This window comes from Lactuca sativa, chromosome 5, assembly GCF_002870075.4.
Source record: "Lactuca sativa cultivar Salinas chromosome 5, Lsat_Salinas_v11, whole genome shotgun sequence".
Taxonomy (NCBI): Eukaryota; Viridiplantae; Streptophyta; class Magnoliopsida; order Asterales; family Asteraceae; genus Lactuca; species Lactuca sativa.
Window position 1 is genome coordinate 114259276 of NC_056627.2, and position 23193 is coordinate 114282468.

Genomic DNA, 23193 nt, shown 5'->3' on the forward strand with positions numbered 1-23193 from the left:
TTAATATGTAATACAAGCTTATTAAGACTCAAGGATGGAAGTACTTACTATAAGGAAGCTTGAAACGGTGCTAAGGGCCTAAGAAAACTAGTGTGTGTTCTTGGTGTTTTGGAAAACTAGTCAAAACACATAAATGGATGGATTAAAGGTTGTATAATCACTATATGTTATGTTATATCAACTAATCAAGTCAAGAAACACTTACGTTTTCGGGAAATCGGGCGAAAACCAGGATGATACTTGAGAGAGTTTTTGAGTTTACTCTTTTGGAAATTGGGGAGTAAACATAAGTGACTAGTTTGGGGAGTAAACTCATGCTTATGCATCAGTTCACAGTTTTTGGATGATTTTCCGACCCAAACATAAAAGTTTGGCCGTGAACTTCTAAGACACGAGGTGTTTGCGGTTTAGAAATTTCGATACCCGAGACGGCCCATCCGTTCACCCGTTCGTTTAAAGATTAATTATTAAAATAATCAAATGAACTTATTTTTCCCAAAAACAAGTAAAAGTGAACTTGACTTATAATATGAAGTGATTGACTTTTAGGGTTTGACCGAATGAAAATTCTGGGTTGTCACATCATCCCCCTGTTAGAGGGAATTTCGTCCCGAAATTAGAATTTAGGTAAGGAAGTAGGTATGAATGATCGAGTCAAGAGGTGTGAACTTCCTAATCGATTGGTTCTCGCGCTCCTAAGTGAAATCGGGTCCTCGGTTGGTATCCCAACAAACCTTTACTATAGGGAGGCGGCGCTTCTTCGTCCGCTTGACCACTCGGTCGAGGGTCACTACGGTTCTAATACGAAGGCGAGGATCTCGTTAATCTCAATCTCGTCGAGTGGCTTATGAGAGTCCTAACAGAAAGGTACGGTTTGAAAATCGAGACGCGAAGGGTAAAATGTATGTTACTGAGTTCGTGGAGTAGGTCTAGTTTGTGAGATACAAGACCGATTCTGGTAAGAATCTCAGAGGTCCTAACTATATTGGATTTAGCTTTCCACACTTTACAAAGCGTATTAAGCCATTCCCAGAGTGAGATTTCCTAAAGAATTTGGTCTCTCACTTGGAATTCCAATGGTTCTTTCTCTTGCTTAACTTCCCAGTCAAGGGCCACCCCTTGCCGGGTCAAGGTCGAAAAGGGTTTCTGTGATTTGCGAGGAGTTCTGAATGGATTACGATAGTAGGTCTGCACAACCTAGAATTTGGTAAATTTTTGTCGGCGTCTCTGGTGTTGACAAATTCTCAACGGTTTTGACAAATTGAAAGAGTACTCAAAAATTCCCACATCCCTAACAGTGTATCTTAGGAATCTGACTCTTCAATTTCAAAACACGTGTTTAGAGAACTTCGTGAAATTTCCTCTGAAGGTAAAGTTTCCATGGGTTCCTTCTTACTACGAGGGTAGATAAGTAAGTCATTACATGGAGAAATGACGACCTGGTCCTAGTAAGAAAGACGTAGCCTACTCATTTAGCTCACGAATACAATGGGCGTATTGGTCCTATCCGAGGGGTATCACTACGGACTCGAAGTGTCCGCATCGAGTTTGGAGAGTAGTCTTCAAGACACCCTTCCCTAACACTCGAACTGGTGATATTCGGATCTCAGGTCCATTTCTAAAAGTAATTTTTCCTTGTGTTTGCTAAATCAACTCATCTATGTGAGGCAGTGATAATAATTTCTAAAGGAAATCTTAACGGAGTCCCCGATCGTCGAGGTACATATGATGAAATCCTTCGACTTCTGGAAGAATAAGACCGGAGCTCTCAAGGGTGAGAAGCCTGGTCTTCCAATTCTATTGTTGAGTAGTTCGTTGTGTTGTCCGGGCTGTTCTTGTATCTCCGTAGGTGTTTAGACTGTGAGGCGATTTGGTTAAAAGAGTCGTACTGGGTTCTAAGTTTGTTCACATGCCAATGCAATTACTCATAGTCTTGGTCAGTCTCTGTCCTAAAGTTCATATTAGAATTCATACATGGTTCAACGATCACAATTTCGTGTATACGAGTCGTATATAATTAAGATTGAAAACGTAGTCGAATAACTGACTATTCTTTAAGCTCACATCCCCTTGAGAGAAAAGAAGTTAAAATGGAATCATCAATTATAAACTCGTAGAACCTTGATTATATATCACCCCTATGTATACATTCTTTAGTGATAGATCAACCGTATGAATCTTTGGAGCGAACTTGACGTACTGTACGAGTGATGCTGCGGGGATTCCATTGGAAAGGAAAAGAACTATAAGGTACTCCATGCATGAGTACTTCGGTGTTCTGATATGACGGCTTCGCTAAAAGACGTTTACTGAGAAATAGATGTACTTATGAAGAGGTATTGTGAGGATCGAATTTACTCGAGTCGTATGATAAAGTCGGAATCATATGGAAACTAAAGACATTAGATTTGAACATAAGGTGTTACAGGCAAAACACAATAGTGCAACCTTTAACAGAGTTACTGAACTTAAGATTTACTACAAGACTATTGCTGCGAACAAGGTATATTACAAAAGACAAGTATACGCAGCACGAGCATCCCATAACGGACATGATCTCGCAAAAGATAAGACTCTGGTTGCACTAGTTTTGGGTGGTTCATAAGTCTGTTACAACGAAACGCCCAAATTACATTAACGTGGGTCCGGAGTAGCCTCTCCTGTGGCGGTGGTCGGTAGTATACTTCCTTCTATGCCAGCATTTGCTACCTCAGGGCAGTTCCTTTTGTAGTGACCCACCTTGCCACAACTGTAGCAAGCCTGGTTCACACCGATGCTGGGCACTTGGTTGATCGGCCTTGTTAGGCTTTTGCAGTAGCGTATGGTGTGCCCCTTTCTATCACAGTTTGAGCACGGCATCTCCCGACAAGGTCCATGGTGGTGATAACTGCATTTGATGCATTTTGGGAGATTTCCAGCATATTGTCTGACTGGGTTAGGGACAATCGGGATATCCGAAGGGATGGTAGTAGGAGGTACTGATGTCGTGGCTGTGAAGGTTGTTACTGGTGGCTGTTTCTTGTTCGCCCTTCGAAGCGATTTGTCCTTAGATTTAGCCCAAGACTTCCGTTTGTTACTCTTGGTCTTGGGACTCGGGGTGTCGTGGTTGTTTGTAGCTTGTTGAGGTGCTTGATTGTTACTCGGATTGGAATCGTTGTTAACAATCCCGCTAACATTTGCGTTGTTAGCGTTAAAGTGGGTCATAATAGCTGACACGGCAGCTGAGACTGCAGCTTGAAAGGCAGCTGCATCAATCTGAAGAGTTGGTGGTTGGTTGATTGGCTGATCGTTTTTCTTTGGCGACATGATTATGTTACACGAAAAGAAAATGAATTTGTGAGCGAGAATGGTTGAACCTAGATGTAGTTCGATCGCTCATGTAAAGAATAGAAGTATGTTCTCTAAGGTTCGACCTACATCCCTATGATGCAGTCCTAGTACGGAATGGAAGCATGTTCACGAAGGTTTAAGCTACATCCCTATGATGCAGTCCTATAAAAAGTGGAAGTAAGCTCATACAGTGGTCTCAAGACATTTGTCGTTCGAGCCGAGGTATCGTTGGTTGGTGAATAACATGATCTAACCATTAAAAGAGACTTGGAGATGTCTCCGGAGTTAAATTGCTATAGTCTAATGACTTGACTAGAGTATGTTTTAGATAGACTCTAATGAAAGTATGATAAGAGTATTTGAATAAAGAACGACACAGAAGTTAGCCGACTATCAATATCTTTGATATTCATGACATACAAGTTCGGGAAAATGACCTTATAAAAAGGTCTTACATCATATCCAGAGAAGATAGTTCTTGACAACATAAAGATCTAAATAAAGTACCTACAGTACAAGATAGTTTCATAGAAAATGCCACATCAGGCATAGACAGAAACACGATTCCTTTCGAACAAGGAAAATAAAGTAAAGTATCTACTACTGGCGACGGTCATCCCTCTGGTGAACACTCAGTTCAGCCAGTTGGCGTTCCACATCAAGTAGGTGTCTTTCGTACACCCTTTGGCGTACTCGAATTTCTATGACTTTGGCTCGTGATTCAGCCAGTGCTTGCAGCAGGGCTTCATGGTTTCTCTCAGATCTCTCACGAGCATCTTCTAGACGAATGGTGCGGAGGGTATGCATTCTTGCATCGGCGACAACTTCAGTGATCTGATGTAGGGCTATCCTGCCTTGAATCTCATTTCGGGCCACTCTGCGGACCAAGATTGGCAAGATTCTGTCTGCTGAGCCCCCATTGCTCAGGTCATAGAAGCTTCGGTCACCATTAAATGGCATGGGCTGATCTTGTCCCTAGCTCCATGTTTCCAAACATTCCACCCACTCAGGCGTCGGACCATGAAAAGCCGGACGAGGGTTAGGAATTGGAAAGGGAGCTGTCTGGGGTAGGTTCTCAACCTCGGGTTCGGAGTTAGCATCGTCTGAAAGGTCTTCATCATGGTGATCATTCAAAAGGATAGGATGATCATTCTCCAGTTCTTCTCCAAACCATCCAGCAATGACCTCGTTCGGCAGGTACGGGTTGCCGTGGGGATGGAGTCCAGCCATGTTATCTACGCGAGAATTGGGGTAAGAACATAACTATTAGACGAACTATCTAGATAATTATTAGAAAATCTTCATTAGTTATATCGCTATTTGTAAAGTGCATACCAGTTATATGTAATCAACACAAGATAGGCCTTCGAATAAGTGACCTTAACTCCATATTCACAAGGAATAGGGGTAAAGCAAAAATTTCACCGATTCTAAGTCTATAACATCCTAGTTACATATAGCCTTAGTGTATCCACTTAGCAACTATCAACTTAGTAATGAAGACCCTTTTTTTTAGTTCTCAAGTAAGTAATTATAGTAACACGAAACACCTCTATGGTATTTTAGACTTAGGCTTTGTTATAATGTTCTCATTGTGGTAATGTTGGTAAGTTTTTAGACTTGTTGCCATATCACAACCATTCTTAGGCATATGCTAATCACTCCTCGGACCAACATAGTTGATCAGGCTATGCTACTCCCAAGACTGACCATACATCCCCAGGCTTACTTGTGATATCCAACAATCATAATACTTTTGTTCTTGTCGTTGTGACACGGATTTTAGTATGAATGCAGACACATATAATTTGTTAAATATTTTATTATTTAAAAGTATATACTCTTAGACAGAGTGTTTTAATCCCAATGTATTTATAGTTAGTATATCTTTTATGGGTTGATATACTATATTCACTATAAACAATGCTTTGAAACCAATCTGTCACACCCCAAAACCAAGAACGACGGAAACGTTCCGAGGTGGAGGAAGTCATGTGAAGTATCATAACAGTGTAAAGTAGTAAACAAGCAACAACATCATCTGTTGCATTAAAAGTAAAGTTTTAATACATGTATGTTCTTTCATCGTAATAAGACATCAAATTATGTAATCAAAATAAAATACGAGTCTTGTCTGTGCTCCACCTTCTCAAAACCTGGCCATCGTACTTGTCTAACTGGTGACCTGAGAATACAAGTTATTTTGAAAGAGAGTATCAGCGTAAAGCTGGTGAATTCATAAGTATTAATGTGTCTTTGATTTGTAAAAACTGTAAGGTAATGACTTGGAAACCTTTGGAAAAAGACTATATAAGTGTGAATTGTTTGAAAACAGTTGAAAATGTTTGAATACTCTAGCAAATCCCTATGATTTCTATTAGTATAATGAGTAGCCTTCTACCAAGACTTAAATATTATGTAAGTAGTCTTCTGCCAAGACTCGTGTGTTATGTAAGTAGTCTTCTACCAAGACTCGTGTGTTTTGTAAGTAGTCTTCTACCAAGACTCGTGTGTTTTGTAAGTAGTCTTCTACCAAGACTCATGTTTTGTAAGTATTCTTCTACCAAGACTCGTGTGTTTTACTAAAACAAAGATGATTTTCCTTCTTTTTGACTATTATTAACAGTACTTAGTCTAACTCATCGTTTATGTGAATGTATCACAAAATAAGGAAATAGGAAAAATATAACCATGTAAGTGTTATCCTTTTGTACTAAGATTAACACGACATCACGAATAGTGACATGTATAACCTTTGAACATCTGTAGATTGTTCAATTTTCCTCTGTAGCTACAGCCGGTTTAAGGAAGGGTTAGTCCCGTAAAGGTACACCTAATATAAGTATCAACCGTAGGCATCCGTAGATGGTCATTTACCTCTGTAGAGAACAGTAGGCCAAAGGAATGGTTAGTCCTGTAAACATACCCTAATATAAGTAATAACTGTAGGCATCCGTAGATGTTCATCTACCACTGGTGCTAACAGGAGGGTTTTGGAATGGTTAGTCCCGTCTAGATATCCCGTTGAACTGGGATAGGCAGGACAATTTACACAGAAGGTACTAATAAATCAGCCTAGTGAATCGAGGTACAAGTATCCATGTAAGTGTATACAGGTAAATGTATCTACGTAAAGGTACTCATGTAAGGTATTCATGTAAGCGTATTCATGTAACATGTAATGTATAGTATAGACTCATGAATGAATTGACTCTGATGTAATTCCTTGTAATAGGAATAATGTTTTGTATCTTCTAACTATCCTTATAATAGTTAATTGGAAGGTAATTGGTTGTCCAAGCAGGTTTATACACCCTTGCTACACAAGAGTGTGGGAAACTGAATGAAGGATGAAAACTATAACATTAATACATATATAAGAACATAAGTGTATAGATATAGTTTTGTTCAAGAAGGTAAAAATGGTTTTGTAAGACATCTAAGAGTTTTGAACAATAATAAACAATGACTTGATGTCATTTTAATAAACATTTCAAAACTAATACTTTTGTTACCAAGATATTTTAAGATAGAAAACCATTTCATGCATCACATTTTGAAGTATGTGAAATCTGCTGGATGAAAACACAGTTATAAAATACATATGAGTGATTTAATAACATACAGTTTTCTACCTGTATTCCCCCCATTAAAGCATTTAAAATCATTTAAAACATTGATTAAGGGGTATGAACTCACCTGTTGCGAGTGGATTAGAAGGAAGTGTTGGATAAGTGCTTGGTGTCAAGTGAAGACTTAGACACGCACAAAGATCCTAATTACATACAGATAATACGAAGACTCGCACCAGGTTTGTCGCCGTAGACGATAAGAGTTTCATTAGACGGAAGGTTTAAACGGACTGCTTTCTCGTAGCACATGATGTCGGTGCGATGAAGACTTAACCAATCCATGCCAATGATAACGTCAAAGCTTTTTATTGAGACCAGCATCAGGTCGATTGGGAATGAATGGTTATCTAGCGTTAGGGTACAACCTAAGTATATGCTATTCGTACTTTCAGTTTTTCCATTAGCCATTTCTACTGTGAATTGTTCCTTAAGTGTGTGTGGTTGTTGCTTAAGCATGCGAGCAAATTTATGGTTCACGAAGCTTCGCTCCGCTCCACTATCGAATAGAATGCATGCATAGGAGTTATCTAGGAGGAACGTACCAGTCACCACTGTCGGGTCAGCAACTGCTTCCCCATGGCCTATTGCTAGTACCCTCCCTGCTCCTCCAGTATTCTTCGCTTTGGGGCAGTCCCTCTTATAGTGGCCTGCTTCGCCACATCCATAGCAGGTCGGGCTCGCGCCAGAGACGGGGACTTGGGTGATCGGCCTCGCCGGGGATTTACAGAAACGGACGGTGTGCCCATTCCTGTTGCGGTTAGAGCACTACATTTCACGGCAGGGGCCGTTGTGGTGGAAGTTGCATTTGTTGCACTTAGGCAAACTACCAGCATACTGCCTCACCGGAGCAGTATCAGCAGCAGGGGTTATCGTGGCATGCACAACCACAACTTGCTGCTTTTTAGCAGCTCGCTGTTTCTTCTTCTCTTCCCAGAACTTCCGCTTAGTGTCAGCGGGTTTAGAGGGTTCCGGGATGGCTAGGGTGGTTGTTGTTGCAGGGGTTTTGACTCCATGGTTAATGAGTCGCTGTGCCAGTCACTTGGCACTGTCGAAGGTAGCGGGGTTTGATGATAGGACATTCCCCTAATACGGAGGCACTAGCCCCCATATGTACCTTTCGATCTTTTTCCCTTCAGTGGGAACCATATTGGGGCAGAGGGCCACCAGTTCGCTGAATCTGGCGGTATAAGCGACCACGTTGGTGCCCTTCATGGTCAGGCTCCAAAGCTCCTGCTCTAATTTCTGGATTTTGCCCCTTGGGCAGTATTCCTCAATCATGAGGTCTTTCATCGTTTCCCAGACCATGTCATTCGCTACTACAAGAGTCAGCGCTTTAACGTGGCCGTTCCACCACGTCAGGGCCTTTCCTTCAAAGGTGCATGCGGCATATTTGACTTTGCTTGCAGCAGGGCATGAACACATTTCGAAGACTGATTCAGTCTTCTCAAACCATTGCGAGAGGGCAATGACTCCGCCGGTGCCATGGAAAGACTTCGGCTTGCAGTTGGTGAAATCCTTGTAGGAGCACTCTCTCGAACGCACAGGGGTTTCAACCGGAATTAATTCAACAGGGGTTCCACCTCTACTGGCATCAGAAAAGTGATACTGAGCCATGGCAGTTGCCACTGCTGCGGCTACGGCAGCATTCAGGGTTGCAGTATCGATGACCGCAGGCGAAGGAGGCAGTGGAGGTGCAGGGTTATTCCGCGGAGATTTGCGAGGAGGCATCTTTTAGTTATAGGTTTATAAAGATAAGCAAAGTGGTAAGAATCAATGTGTAAGTAAGGTGAGAGTGACACATGGACTAACTAACCATAGCCCCACAGTTTGAATGAGTGTTTGAGATCACAACAAAGAGTATTAGTAGGAAAACACAAGTGTACATATTTTTCCTACAGATAAGATAGACGTCAATAATACTGGTATTACCGATGTATCAAGTTCAGGGAAAATCGACCTAACAGTAGGTCTTACATCATACCATACGGAAAAGGTTGACAGTTCTTAGACTCCTAATTAGAGTACTGAAAGTTAGGAATATTTTACAAACAAGTGCTACTTAGAGCACAGATGTTAAAGGCTATTCCTTAACCAAAAGACATAGATGTACTAGACATCTTCTAACGATGATGGGAAATCCTCGGGCGAACCCTGAGGTCTGTAACTTGACGAAACACCCCCTAAAGGTGTCGCTCCTGAGCCCTCTGACGGGCTCGAAGTTCCAAGACTTCAGCTCGGGAGGCAGCCATCTGTTGTTGCAGGGTTTCATTGGTTCTCCGGGTCCGTTCCATGTCTTCTTCCAGACGGCGGATGCGGACTGTATTAACACCAGAGTTGGCATCAATCTCCATGACCCGGTCGATGGCTGCTCGACCTTGCTCAACATTATGAGCTATTCTACGGTTAATGACGGGCAGAGCTCGGTCAGCAGAACCACCTTCGCTGACGTTGTAAAAGCTTCGGTCCCCAAAGTAAGGTAAGAGTTGACCCTGTTCGTCACTCCAGCGATTCAAGTTGGTTGCCCACAAAGGTGTAGGACCTGGAAAGGCTGGTCGGGGGTTATTGTTCGGGGCTTGACCTACTAGTGGTAGGTTGTTGACTTCAGGCTCGGAGTCGGATCGATCAGAAAAGCCTTCTGCGAGGTGATCATCCAAAGGGATTGGATGCTCTTCTTCAGGTTCTTCTTCGATCCACCCTGCATTGCCTTCATTTGGAAAGTACAGGTCGCCATGATGGAATCCAACCATTTAAATCTACGTGAGAAGAGAGGTATAAGAATATAGTATATATGTAGCTAGTAGTACAAAATACACCTATAGTATTTTAAGTTTAGGTTCTACTGATCTTCTTGTGGTATTGTTGGTAAGTTTTTAGACTTGTTAACATATCACAACCATTCTAGGGCATATGCTAATCACTCCTCGGACCAGCATAGTTGATCAGGCTATGACATTCCCAGGACTGACCATACATCCCCGAGCTCACTTGTGATATTTAACAATCGTAATACTTTTGTTCTTGTCATTGTAACACTGATTTTGGTATGAATGCAGACTAGTATACTTAATTAAATATTTTAATATTTAAAGTATAGAATCTTGGTCAGAGTGCTTTAATCCCTAATGGGTTTATAGTTTAGTATATCTTTTATGGGTTGATATACTTGATTCACTATAAACACTGCTCTGATACCAATCTGTCACACCCCAAAACCTAGAACGGCGGAAACATTCTGGGGCGGAGGACGTCATGTAGAGTATCACAACACAGTAAAAGTAAACAAGCAAACAACATCATCCATTGCATTAAATATATAATTTTAATACAAGAGTGTTCTGTACAGTTAAAGACACCAAAAATATAATGTGAATCAAAATAATAAGATGAGTCCTGGATGCGCTCCATCTTCTCAAAAGCTGGCCTCGGTACATGTCTACTGATGACCTGAGAATACAAGTTATTTTGAAAGAGTGTATCAGTGTCGGTGTTTGTTATCAAAACGTTTGAACATGTCTCAAGTGTAAGTTTGTAAAATGTATGTAAATGTTTGTAATTGTTTGTAAAAGTTTGAATCTCTCAGAAAAAACTATATTTTCTATTAAAGTAGCCTTCTACCAAGGCTTAACTGTTTTGTATAGCATTTAACAAAATATAGTTTGCACATTAATGTTTAGGTGAAATAATCACTAAATATATGTAATGGGTAAATTATGGTAGTACTGTAGTGTTGTATTATAGGAACTACTGCTGTACTAACTACCTTAAACCGGATTTATATTAAGGTATCATGTGATTAATTGCACCATACTATTGACTGGTAACAACGACATACGAATGGTCGTAAAACGGAATGACGTTTGGCACCCGCAGACCTGCAGGTCCGGCTGTAGCTAGCAGCAAGGTGTAAGATAGTCAATCCAGTATAGATCTATATGCAAACTCACGCTCTCCCTCCAAGAGTATTCTGGCTACAACTCGGGCCATGACATTTAAGGCATGCTCCGATACAGTGGATCATAATTGTTAACGTATTCTTGTATATGTAATGTAATGTTACTTGTTCTAGTATCGTTGTATATGTTCTCTTCCTAGTATGGTTGTATATGTTCTCTTTCTAGTATAGTTGTATATGTTCTCTTTCTAGTATAGCTGTATATGTACTTATAGTAATGTAATGTATATGTTCTCATAGTAATAAGTATTGACTCATGAATGAACTATTGATCTAGAAATTTGCAGTAGTATGATACTGTGTTACCCCGATGGTAACTTACTAATTATGTAACTAATACACATGAATATGGAAGTACTTTTATGTCTATATATGCATATATGATATATAACTAATATTGAAACGACCCTCGAACGGCTACCCGACATCCCACCAGACCACATCCAAATCGAGGAAAAGGAAATAGGGCGGATGGCCTTCCTAAGCCCTTTAAACATGTCTTATATATCTATACATATATGGGCATGCAATTTATAAGAAGTATAACAAAGTTTAAATAAAAGTATTTGGTAAGAAAAGAGTTTGTAAAACATTTTGAAGTAGAGCAGTTTGATAAACAGTTTGAACAGTAATAAAATCATTGGTTTTATAGTTATTAATCACATGTGATTGATGTAATAACTATAAGTATCTAACTTATATTCCCTCCCCCCATAAAAGCATTTAAAACATTTAAAAGTATTTCAAAGGTTAATTAAAGGGGTATGAACTCACTTGTGGTGAGTGGATTGGATTGAAGTGCCGGATACTGTACTAGGTGGCAAACGGAGACTTGTTCACATGTACGAGCCTAGTTATCATATAATGAGCATATATATAACTAATTAGCCAAATAATAACTAATAAAATTTGTTGGGACACTCTAGAACATGTAAACACTTTGTATAAGTGTTATAAGTCCTAAGGGTTGCTTCTAGGTTGTTGTGGGACAAGGCTAAAGGGGGTTTAAAGTTTCCAAGGGCCTTATATATGTGTTTACCACTCAATAAACTCCACACAAGGAGTTTACGGTCGTAAACCCTTGAGTTTACGGCCGTGAACTCCCAACTTGGTGGTACTTGGTGTTTTGAAGTATTATTTGATTTCTAGAATAAGTCTTACTTGGTGCCTTAGTTCTTTGGGTAGTTTAGGGCATAGAAACACTCCCTTGAGGAGTTTTCGGCCCCCAGGCCAATTCCCTTAGAGTTTACGGCCATAAACTCTCATGGGATGGGTGTTTTTATGTTTTCAAGCTCCGAACACAAGTAGGATAGTTTCTAGGCATTTGTTTTAAGCTAATGAAGGTCCTAGGCACACTTTGGTGCCCTTGCTTCATGTTCACGGCCCAAGCACAATAATAGGGCCGTAAACTCCCTTTTGAAGGTGTCTTTGATGTTTTAAAGTCCACAAATTAGCTAGGATTAAATGGGGGTTAATGTCCAAGGATTTAGGAGTAATTAGGGCACCTTTTGGCCCTTGAATTTGGAGTTCACGGTCCAAGAAGTTCTTGGGCTGTGAACACCCTAAGCTTGGTGTTTTTGATTGTTTTCTAGCCTCAAATATACATACATACAAGCCTAAGCTAGTTACTTATCAAGGAAATGGGACTAGGTAGCATTTAAGCCTCATTTTGGAGTTTACTCTCCAAGAACGTTCTTGGGCGGTAAACTCCCGAATCTCACAGATTTGTCATGTAATCTATGTTATTAAGCATATAATAAGCATTATAAGACAACTAGAGAAGTGTACTCCCGATTTGGGGCGAAAACCCGAAGATCCGTGAAAGAGAAAATGACTTTTCTCTAGTTGGAAATGTGAATAATGAATGAATTTGGTTCAGAAATCTATTTATAGTACTGGGATATTTTTGGCAGAAAATATTTTTATTCTGGAAATGAACTCTAATATTAAGAAGTTTTGAAATACTCGAGTTTCACTAGCCCATGTGCATCCACTCTCCTGATATCTCCTTAAACGTAAACCCTAATATACACAAACTTATTCGAAAAAGTCTGAAATTCACTGTAACTGGTCTAGCTTCTATTGAATTGATAATGTTCGTACAAAATGGAAATTTCGGGTTGTCACATCATCCCCCCGTTAGAAGGAATTTCGTCCCGAAATTAGAATTTAAGCAAATAAGAAGTTACAAATAACTAAGCGAAAAGATGAGGGTATTTCAGTTTCATCTGATCCTCGCGTTCCCAAGTGAATTCCGGTCCTCGCTTGGCATTCCAACAAACCTTCACGATCGGGATACAACTTTGCTTCTTCTGTTTGACCTCACGGTCCATGATCTCTACCGGTTCTTCCACGAAGTTGAGGCTCTCATTGATCTCGATCTCGTCGAGTGGGATTACAAGAGTCTCGTCGGACAGACACTTTTTCAAGTTAGATACGTGGAATGTAGAATGTACGTTACGAAGTGTGTCGGGTAGGTCGAGTTTGTAAGCTACGGGGCCGACTCTTGCGAGAATCTCGAAAGGCCCTATGTACCTCGGATTAAGCTTCCCACGCTTACCGAAGCGTATTAAGCCTTTCCAAGGTGAGACTCTGAGAAGGACTCGGTTTCCCACCTGAAATTCCAAAGGTTTTCTTCATTTATCAGTGTAGCTCTTCTGTCGGTCTCTAGAGGCTTTCAATCGTTCACGGATCTGAATGATTTTCTCTGTCGTTTCCCGAATGATCTCCGGACCGGTGAGAGTACTGTCAGAAGCTTGCCCCCTAGCTAATTGGGTATCACCCACCTCAGCCCAGCACAGAGGGGTTTTTAGCCGACACGACCTGAACGAGAATTGAAGATCTTGTTAAGAGTAGCATAACGAGAAAAAGATGGGCGAAAACGGACATCGGATGAAGAAGTTATGAGGATTTAATGGACCAATCCTGTCCCGGCCTGTTAATAATATAAAATTTAAAATCGAGCCAATATTAGCCAGCGAAGTCTAAATGAAAGTTGTAGAGTACATTCCCACCTTCGCGTGGATATAAAGAACGTCAAAAACAGAGCTCGTATGCGAAACTTACAATTTTTAGAAGTCGAGAGTGAAATTTGCGAAGACTGTTGCTAAATCGATGACGTGGCAGCACCACAACCGTCCGATGATGGTCTCAGAAGTCGCTTCGGATTGCGACATGCCACCCTCGCATTACGCCCAACGTCCGAGCTCGGGTACGCCTTGCACTCCTCGGTCCAGCTTGAGCCACGTCTCCCCACCGAAGCTTTGACATCTGGAAGTCTTATCCGACGAACGCGCAGTGTACAACCTTCGATACGCCCAACGTAGACCGAAGGCTCGCACTATAAAAGGCAGCGAAGGCTGCCGACTTTCTTGCACATTTTCCACTCTCTCTCTAGATTACTTTCTCTCTCTAAAGCTCCAAACCACCCCTAAGCCCTAGTTAAACTCCTTAGCTCCCGAGGGAAGCCCCGAGGCTCCCGGAGTCCCGAGAAAAAGAGCCTTTCGGTTTCGAAACGCTGCTCCAATTAATTTCCGGTTTTCGATAAAATTCGCTGTAAGTGTGCTATGCTTACGCAATTTTTAATATAGCTTTCAAATAATTATAGGAATGTTATTAGATCCTTAAAATAAATATTTGGGCTATTATTATGAGATATATTGAGTGTTATTAACGCTTAATTATAGTCAGACTAATTAATTTGTCGCGGTTATCGTTAGACTAAACCCTAGTGGTATTGGTACTAGGTTTTATCGAAGGAAAATCGTTTTGAGAGTATCGAAGCGCTGTCCGAGTGCTGATTCATCACCTTTCAGGTGAGTGCATAGTCCCTTTCATCTTACACATAGATATGAAGTATTTTATATAAACTACGTGCTATGTGTGCATATTATCTGAATACTTGCTGTCTATGTTGGATGAACGTTTTATACATGTTTTAAAGCATTTAAACTGTATATGTATTTTATATATACGAATATGTTGGGTATGAGATGGGTAGATGAATGATGAGAGATAGAAGATAATGTGAGCTTACATTGGCAATTATAGACTTAGTGCCTATGGGACGAACACTGGTAGCTATGGACTTAATACCTGTTAGACGTTGGTAGCTATGGATTTAGTACCTGTTAGGAATTGGTAGCTATGGACTTAGTACTTATTAGTTAGACGCTGGTAGCTATGGATTAAGTACCTGTTAGGAATTGGTAGCTATGGACTTAGTACCTATTAAACACTGGTAGCTATGGATTTAGTACTCGATGAGTAAAATATAGCAGCTATGGAATTAGTGCTTTACAAACGAACATTGGCAGCTATGGATTTAGTGCCAGTCCTATAACCCTGGAAGTAAGGAACTTCGGAATAAACGAAGGCAGGATAGATGACTCTTAGGATAAATCCTTAAGAGTAAAAGAAGATAATGGGGATGGGTAATTAGGTTGATTGTTTGATTGTTTAAACATAATAATTATATTATTGTGGGTTGAAAACCCTATGTACTCACCAGGTTTCCCAACCTGACCCACTCCGTTTATTTATATCACAGGTGACGATATGAAGTGACATTACACTGAGAGATTTAAAGAGATGTAGATCACTAGTGTAAATATTTTTAAGTTCTGTTTATACTTATGTTTCCGTATTAACGATGACATCCCAAACGTTTTAAAATGAAATAAATACGTGTCTTTGAAAATGTTTTATTAACGTATTTATCATGTTTTTCTGGGAACAAATTCCACAACGTTTTTGTTAAAAGAAGTACTCTGATTTTTATAAAGCATAAACAAAATCGGTCAATTGTTGTTTGGGGAACCGAAAGTCTTCTTCTGGTTCTTTTGATCTGATGGACCGAAGCTCCTTTTACTGTTATTTTCTTCTCCTTTTGGCTTGGAATTCCTGTCAAAGTGAGTATAGTGGGGATTTTGGGAGCGCCAAAATTGCTTTCGTTCTGAGAGATTTTTCTTGTATCTCATATTTCTCTATTGCTTTTGATGTTTCACCTGTTTCGGTTGTCTGTGAATATTTGCCTTCTGTTTTGGCTTCTTAGCAACAGGTTCACTTTTTATTGAAGAGGTTTCGCTAGTTGAGGAGACATATTCCACTGGAACCTCTTTTGTGCCGCTGGAACTGGACACGTCAAAATTGGTAGGTTTATTCAGTGGTTCTGCCACGTATCTACCTTTGGCCTTCCATGATGTTCGCTCCGACAAACCAACTGTTTCATTTGCGTTGTCTATCGGTGCAGACCAGAAAAACTCATCACAGCCATCTGCGTTATCTTCATTCACTATGGCAGTGAGTTCGGCTGTCTGATGTTCGGTTACTCCTGTGACCTTATAAACCTGATTGGGAGTGGTTCGAACCTTTTGGTATACAACGACCTTTTCTGTAAGGATTGGGGACTTATGTTTAGACAAGCGAGTGAATTCCACAGAATTCTCAGAAATCAAGTTTTTGTGGTTTTTAGTTTCGCTCCTAATAAACTCAGAACAGTCAACCTCATCGTCTATAGAAATTTCACTCAAGTCATCGTCCTCATTAAGTTCAGATGTATTTTCAACATCGATTTTATTTTCTGAACTTAATTTGGTACTCAATGAGTCAATTTTTTGTATGGTTTCGGCCCTGAGTTTCAACTTATCATTTTCATCCAAAAGATTCTTAAGCATGTCCTTATGATCTTTGGACTTTATAAAAGATTCAATTTTGTCCAGACCATACATATAGGTGGGATTAACATCATCTGAAGATACAACACTTTCGCAGTTGTATGCATCAGCATCAATTTCATCCTCCTTTAACTCAAGGAAGGGCAGAATCATGCGATGTATCTTTTGGCCAATTTCACAGTTTAAATGCAGCTGAGTAATGTTAGTATAAAGTCTTTTTGCAATTAAACAAAAAACATTCCTCTTTTTAATAATTTAAGATTGTCTCTTTGAAAATAAATGTTCTCATCCCTAGACTTAACTAACTCCAACTCCTTCTGCTCTATCCATATCCTTTGCTCCCCACTCTTGGATGATACCCTGCTTATTTGGTCAGTTAGATTAGAATTCGTGACACGCATTTGAGTTAAATAACTATCTAGATTTGAAATTCTTGAATTCAAGTTATTTAATTCCTTTTCATCTGATGTTTGTGGAATTTTAAACGAAATAAAAATAGATTGGACCTTCTTGATCAGTTCATCTAGCTCACTGATCTGCACACTGAGAGGCTTCGCTGTAATGCACACATCCTCTCGCTCCTTAGCCTCTTAATTTCCACCATCAGTGTTGTATCCTCTCATATGGGATACATCTGACACCATCATACATCTTCCACCAGCATCACCATTCTTCGCCACATATGCCTTTCCTTGAGAAGGCTTTCTCACTTCATCATCTTCTAAGTCGGTTGACCACACCTGTACTCCACCGAATTCATCATCATCTACCGAATCCTGCACAACAAGAGCATTCATAGAGGGATTAGTAGCATCTTTCTTCCTCTTAATCTCTTCCAGTCTTTTCAGGAGACTTGTTTCTTCAACTTTCTCCTCATCTTTCTCTGCCATCTTCTTCAACACGCAATCTTTTGCGTAGTGATTTTTCCCACCACAGTAGAAGCAACTGACACCAGAGTCAGCTTCACCCTTCTCTTCCTTCTTTGATTCTTCAACCTTCGACTCCTCTTTCACTTTTTCAGAGTTGTAGCTTCCCTTTCAATTTTGATTCTTGTTGGTAGGGAACTTCTTCTTAATGAACCTTCTGGGATTTGATACCATCATAGCATAGTCTTCAGCTGTTAAATCGTAATCTCCCAGATTCAAATCTTCTTCTTCTTCTTCTTCTTCTATTGTACTCTTACCATTAGACAGAAGCGCCAAAGACCCCAAGTTTGAAACCACGCTTTTCTCTTGTAACACAATCTTTTCCTGGGATTTCAGAATCCCCACCAATTTTGCCAAGGAATACAATTTGAACTGCTCATGCGCTTTAACTGTCGACACAATTGCCCTTCATTCAGGTCTTAGGCCATTTAAGAAGGTGACCTTTTGTTCGATGAGCTTTCTTTCAATGTCATGCTTGATCATCTTGCTGAGAAGATGATTGAACCAATCAAATGTTTGTGTAACAACCTCCTCTAGCATCTGCTTGAATTCTCTAAATTCAGAGAGAAGTAGGTCTGAATTGAGTGCTCTAGATCTTCATCTGTGGAGTACAACTCTCGCAGCTGATCCCAGATTTCTTTTGCTGGACCACAAGAACTTGCCAATCGAAACATGTCGGATTGAAGAGCGAATCGAATTAGTCTCAATGCTTTAATGTTGCATTGAAACTTCTCCTTTTCATCCTGAGTGACGTCTTTCACATCTTTTAATATATCATTATACTCCTTTTGAGTTGTAATGATTCTAGAAGTGCTTGAATGAGATAAAGGGCCAGATGTGATGGCTTCCCATATCAGATACCCGTTATCTTCAGATCCAATAATGTAGTCTTCAAAGTGGTGCGTCCATACTTCATAGTCTTGAGTGTAGAGGATTGGAATCTTGGTGGTTGATCTGATGCTATTAGAGATGTTGATGGGATTGGATTGAGAATCGTCCATGCTTGATCGAGTAACCTGTTATAAGATCAGACTTTGTAATACGTAATATTAGGGCAAGATGAATAATTAATGAGATACGTCAATTATGGAGTGACGGCTCAATAAATATCAATGAATGCGGAATAAACCCTAATCATTTCTTTCACAGAAGAGATGTGTATGAATTACACAGTCTCCGGCTCTGATACCAATTGATGAATTGAAAAAATCTTTGATCATTTAGATCTTTAAATAGGTTAATCACAATAATAAGAACAGAAATATCAAACACTAGAATGAATCAAAATACACTGAATGATTCAATAGATTCACGCCTCAGCAGAGCTCGACTAAGAACATCCGCTGTAGAGGCTGTTTAGGGTTACAATCGATAAAAGTATTAACTATGAATGATCGACTCCAAATCTTACGTACTAATATGCATGCAAGCATCTATAAATACTAAACCCTAATAAATAATTCACGGATGGACATGCCCAATCCGGATACAAAATTGGACTAAAGAACGAGCCCAAGACGCAACACATAACGGACCCTACAACTTATTTTTCCCTAAAACAAGTAAAAGTGAACTTGACTTATAATATGAAGTGATTGACTTTTAGGGTTTGACCGAATGAAAATTCCGGGTTGTCACAACTTAGACAAAACAGGATACTATATTTATCAAATCTTTGAACATTGGTTGCCTCATATGATTTATCGGGTTGGGTGAATCCTCAAAATAACCGTTGCTTTAGGATCGGTTGGGTTGGGTAGTTGGTCTTAGGTTAGGTTTTATATAAATTATCTGATGACGTTGTTTGCATGAATGATATTAGTTATTATCATTATACTATTATCAGTTTTAAAACCCTACGTATCTCACCAGGTGTTCCCAAAACCTGACTCACTCATTTTTTTACATCACAAGTAGTGAATGTAAGTCTGCCGAAGTCTAGTTAGGATGCCTAGTGGAATAAAGAGATGAGCCTGTAATAAGTAGTTTCATGACCTTTTAGTATTTACGCTGTAATGTATGTTTGATATGAACGATGGCATCTTCAAGGTTTTAAATAATTGAAATAAATTTTGTTCTCTCAAAAATGTTTTGTTTAACTGGGAATTTTCTGCATCTCAATTTTATAAAGCGTAAAGAAAATGTTTTAATTGGTTCTGAAAAATGTGAGATGTCATAGTTGGTATCAGAGCATTATTTTAAACGAACTAGGAATTTAGGAAAATTCTAGACTTAAAATAAGAAGCTAAGTATGATTGGTGAGGTGTGCGATAGAATATTTTAGGATACATGCCTTAGTTATTTTAGACACTAACACTAGTATATTATAGGAAGATGCCTTATGTGACAACCCGAAATTTCCATTCGGTCAAACCCTAAAAGTCAACCACTTCATATCATAAATTAATGTCATTATTTCTTATTTTTAAGAAATATAAAGTTCGTTTGATTATTTTAATATTATTTTTAAACGAACAGGTGAAAGAAAGTGCCGTCTCGGGTTTTGAATTTCAAAAACCGCAAACACCTCGCGTCTTAAAAATTCCTGACCAAACTTTTATGTTTTGGGTTGAAAATTCACCCAAAAACCGTAAACTCATACCTATGTATGAGTTTACTCCCCAAAACTTAGTCATTTGTGTTTACTCCCCAAGTTCACAAAAGAGTAAACTCCAAAAACTCTTTCAAGTATCATCCTAGATTTAATTCGAAATCTTCAAAGTTGTAAGTGTTCTAACCATTTCAAGTTAGTAAAACACTTAATATAGTATTTGTGCAACTACTCATCCATTCATTTATGAATTTTGTCGAGATTTCCAAAACACCAAGTACACACACTAAGTGTTCTTGGACTTCTAGCTCAAATCAAGCTTCATTATAGTAAGTACTTCCATCCTTGAGTGTTATTAATCTAGTATTAAATTTATACATCAAGAAATTATGCCAAGAATACAAGGATTGAGGTGTTCACGGTCCAAGGAGATGCTTGGGCCGTAAACACCATAAAGGGCACCAAAGTGTGCCTAAGTCCTTATCTAAGCCCTAGTTTGATGTCTAAGCCCTCCTTGATATGTTTAAACCTTCCTTTGATGTATTTAAGCCTTGAAAAACACCAAAATCCAACATTATTAGGTGTTTATGGTTTGGGGATCTCCCAAAACCATAAACACCCTAAAGTGTGTATAAATGGGTTATTTTCCTTCCTTAGGCTTAAAAACTAGCTTAGATAATTACCTTGTTGTGTTAAGGACTTGAAAAGATGGCAATACCCTTCTACATAAGGTTTTACGGTAGTAAACCCAAAGGGAAATGCCATGAGGCTGTAAACTCCTCAAAGGAGGTGTTTTGTTGCCCTAGTTCCTTCCAAAGACCAAACCACTTAGTAGAAATGCTTCAAAGGGCTTGTTAGACCACAAAACAACAATTAATCATTAGGACTAGAGTTTACGACCGTAAACTCTAGAGTTTACTGCCGTAAACTCCTTGATTTATGACCATCAAAACCGTAAACTCCAAGGAGTTTACCCTTGAACCCTAAACACCCTAGCTTTACCCTACCAACACTTGGATGCAACCCTTGTGATCTTTAACACTTGAAACAAAGTGTTTTCATGTTCTAGAGTGTCCCAACTTATTTTATTAGTTATAATTTGGCTAATTAGTTATATATATATATATATATATATATATATATATATATATATATATGTTCATTATATGATAACTAGGCTCGTGCGTGTGTACAAGTCTTCATTTGTCACCTAGCACCGTACCTGACACTTCAATTCAATCCACTCACCACAAGTGAGTTCATACCCCATAACTAACCTTTGAAATACTTTTAAATGTTTTAAATGCTTTAATGGGGGGGGGGGGAATACAAGTTGAATACTTATAGTTATTACATCAATCACATGTGATTAATAACTATAAAACCAATGATTTTCTTACTGTTCAAACTGTTTATCAAACTGTTCTACTTCAAACTGCTTTACAAACTCTTTTACTTATCAAATACTTTTACTTAAACTTTGTTACACTTATTATAAATTACATGCCCGTATATGTATAGTTATATAAGCAATGTTTAAAAGGCTTCGGAAGGCCATCCGCCCTATTTCCTTTTTGCGCTTGAGATGTGGTCTGGTGGGATATCGGATAGCCATCCGAAAGTCGTTTCAATATTAATTATATATCATGTGTACATATATAGACATAAAAGTGCTTCCATATTCATGCGTACTAGTTACATCATTAGTAAGTTACCATAGGGGTAGCACAAGATCATACTTATACTATTGCAAGATCAATGAGTCAGTTCATTCACGAGTCAATACTTATTACTATGAGAACATATACATTACATTACTATGAGAACATATCATTACATTGCTATGAGAACATATACAACTATACTAGGAGAAGAACATATACAAATATACCAGAGGATAAACATATACAACAATACTAGAGGAAGAACATATACAACTATACTAGAAAGAGAACATATACAACGATACTAGAACGAGTAACAATACATTACATATACATGAATACATTGACAAAATTGTGATCCACTGTATCGGAGCATGCCTTAAATGTCATGGCCTGAGTTGTAGCCAGAATCTCTTGGAGGGAGAGCGTGAGTTTGCGTATAGATCTATACTGGATTGACTATCCTACACCTTGCTGCTAGCTACAGCCGGACCTGCAGGTCTGCATGTGCCAACCGTCATACCTTTTTACAACCTACATTTGTCATTGTTACCTAGTCGATAGTATGGTAGAATTAATCACATGATACCTTAATATAAATCCGGTTTAAGGTAGTTAGTACAACAGTAGTTCCTATAATACAACACTACAGTACTACAATAATTTACCCTTTATATACATTTAGTGATCATTTCACTTAAACATTAATGTACAAGCTATATTTTGGTTAATGATAGTTACACTTAGGAAAATTACACACTTTTACGATAAACGAACATACAAAACAGTTACGCCTTGGTAGAAGGCTACTTTTAATAGAAAATATAGGTTTTTCTGAGAGATTCAAACTTTTACAAACACTTACAAATATTCACATACTTTTATCACCAATGTTTACAAACTCATATTTAAAACCACGTTCAAACGTTTTGATACAAACACCGACACTAAATTACTTATGAACTCACCAGCTTAATGCTGATAAACTCGTTCAAAATAACTTGTATTCTCAGGTCGTCAGTAGACAGGTATCGAGGCCAGCTTTTGAGAAAGATGGAGCGCATCCAAGACTCATCTTATTATTTTGATTTACTTTTTGGTGTCTATAACTGTACAGAACACTTGTATTAAAATTATATATTTAATGCAATGGATGATGTTGTTTGCTTATTTACTGTTATACTGTGTTGTGATACTTTACATGACGTCCTCCACCTCAGAACATTTCCGCCGTTCTTGGTTTTGGGGTGTGATAGATTGGTATCAGAGCATTGTTTATAATTAATTGAGTATATCAACCCATAAAAGATATACTAACTATAAACCCATTTGGGATTAAAACACTCTGACCAAGAGTGTATACTTTAAATATTAAAATATTTAAATAAGTATACTAGTCTGCATTCATACCAAAATCAGTGTCACAATGACAAGAACAAAAGTATTACGATTGTTAAATATCA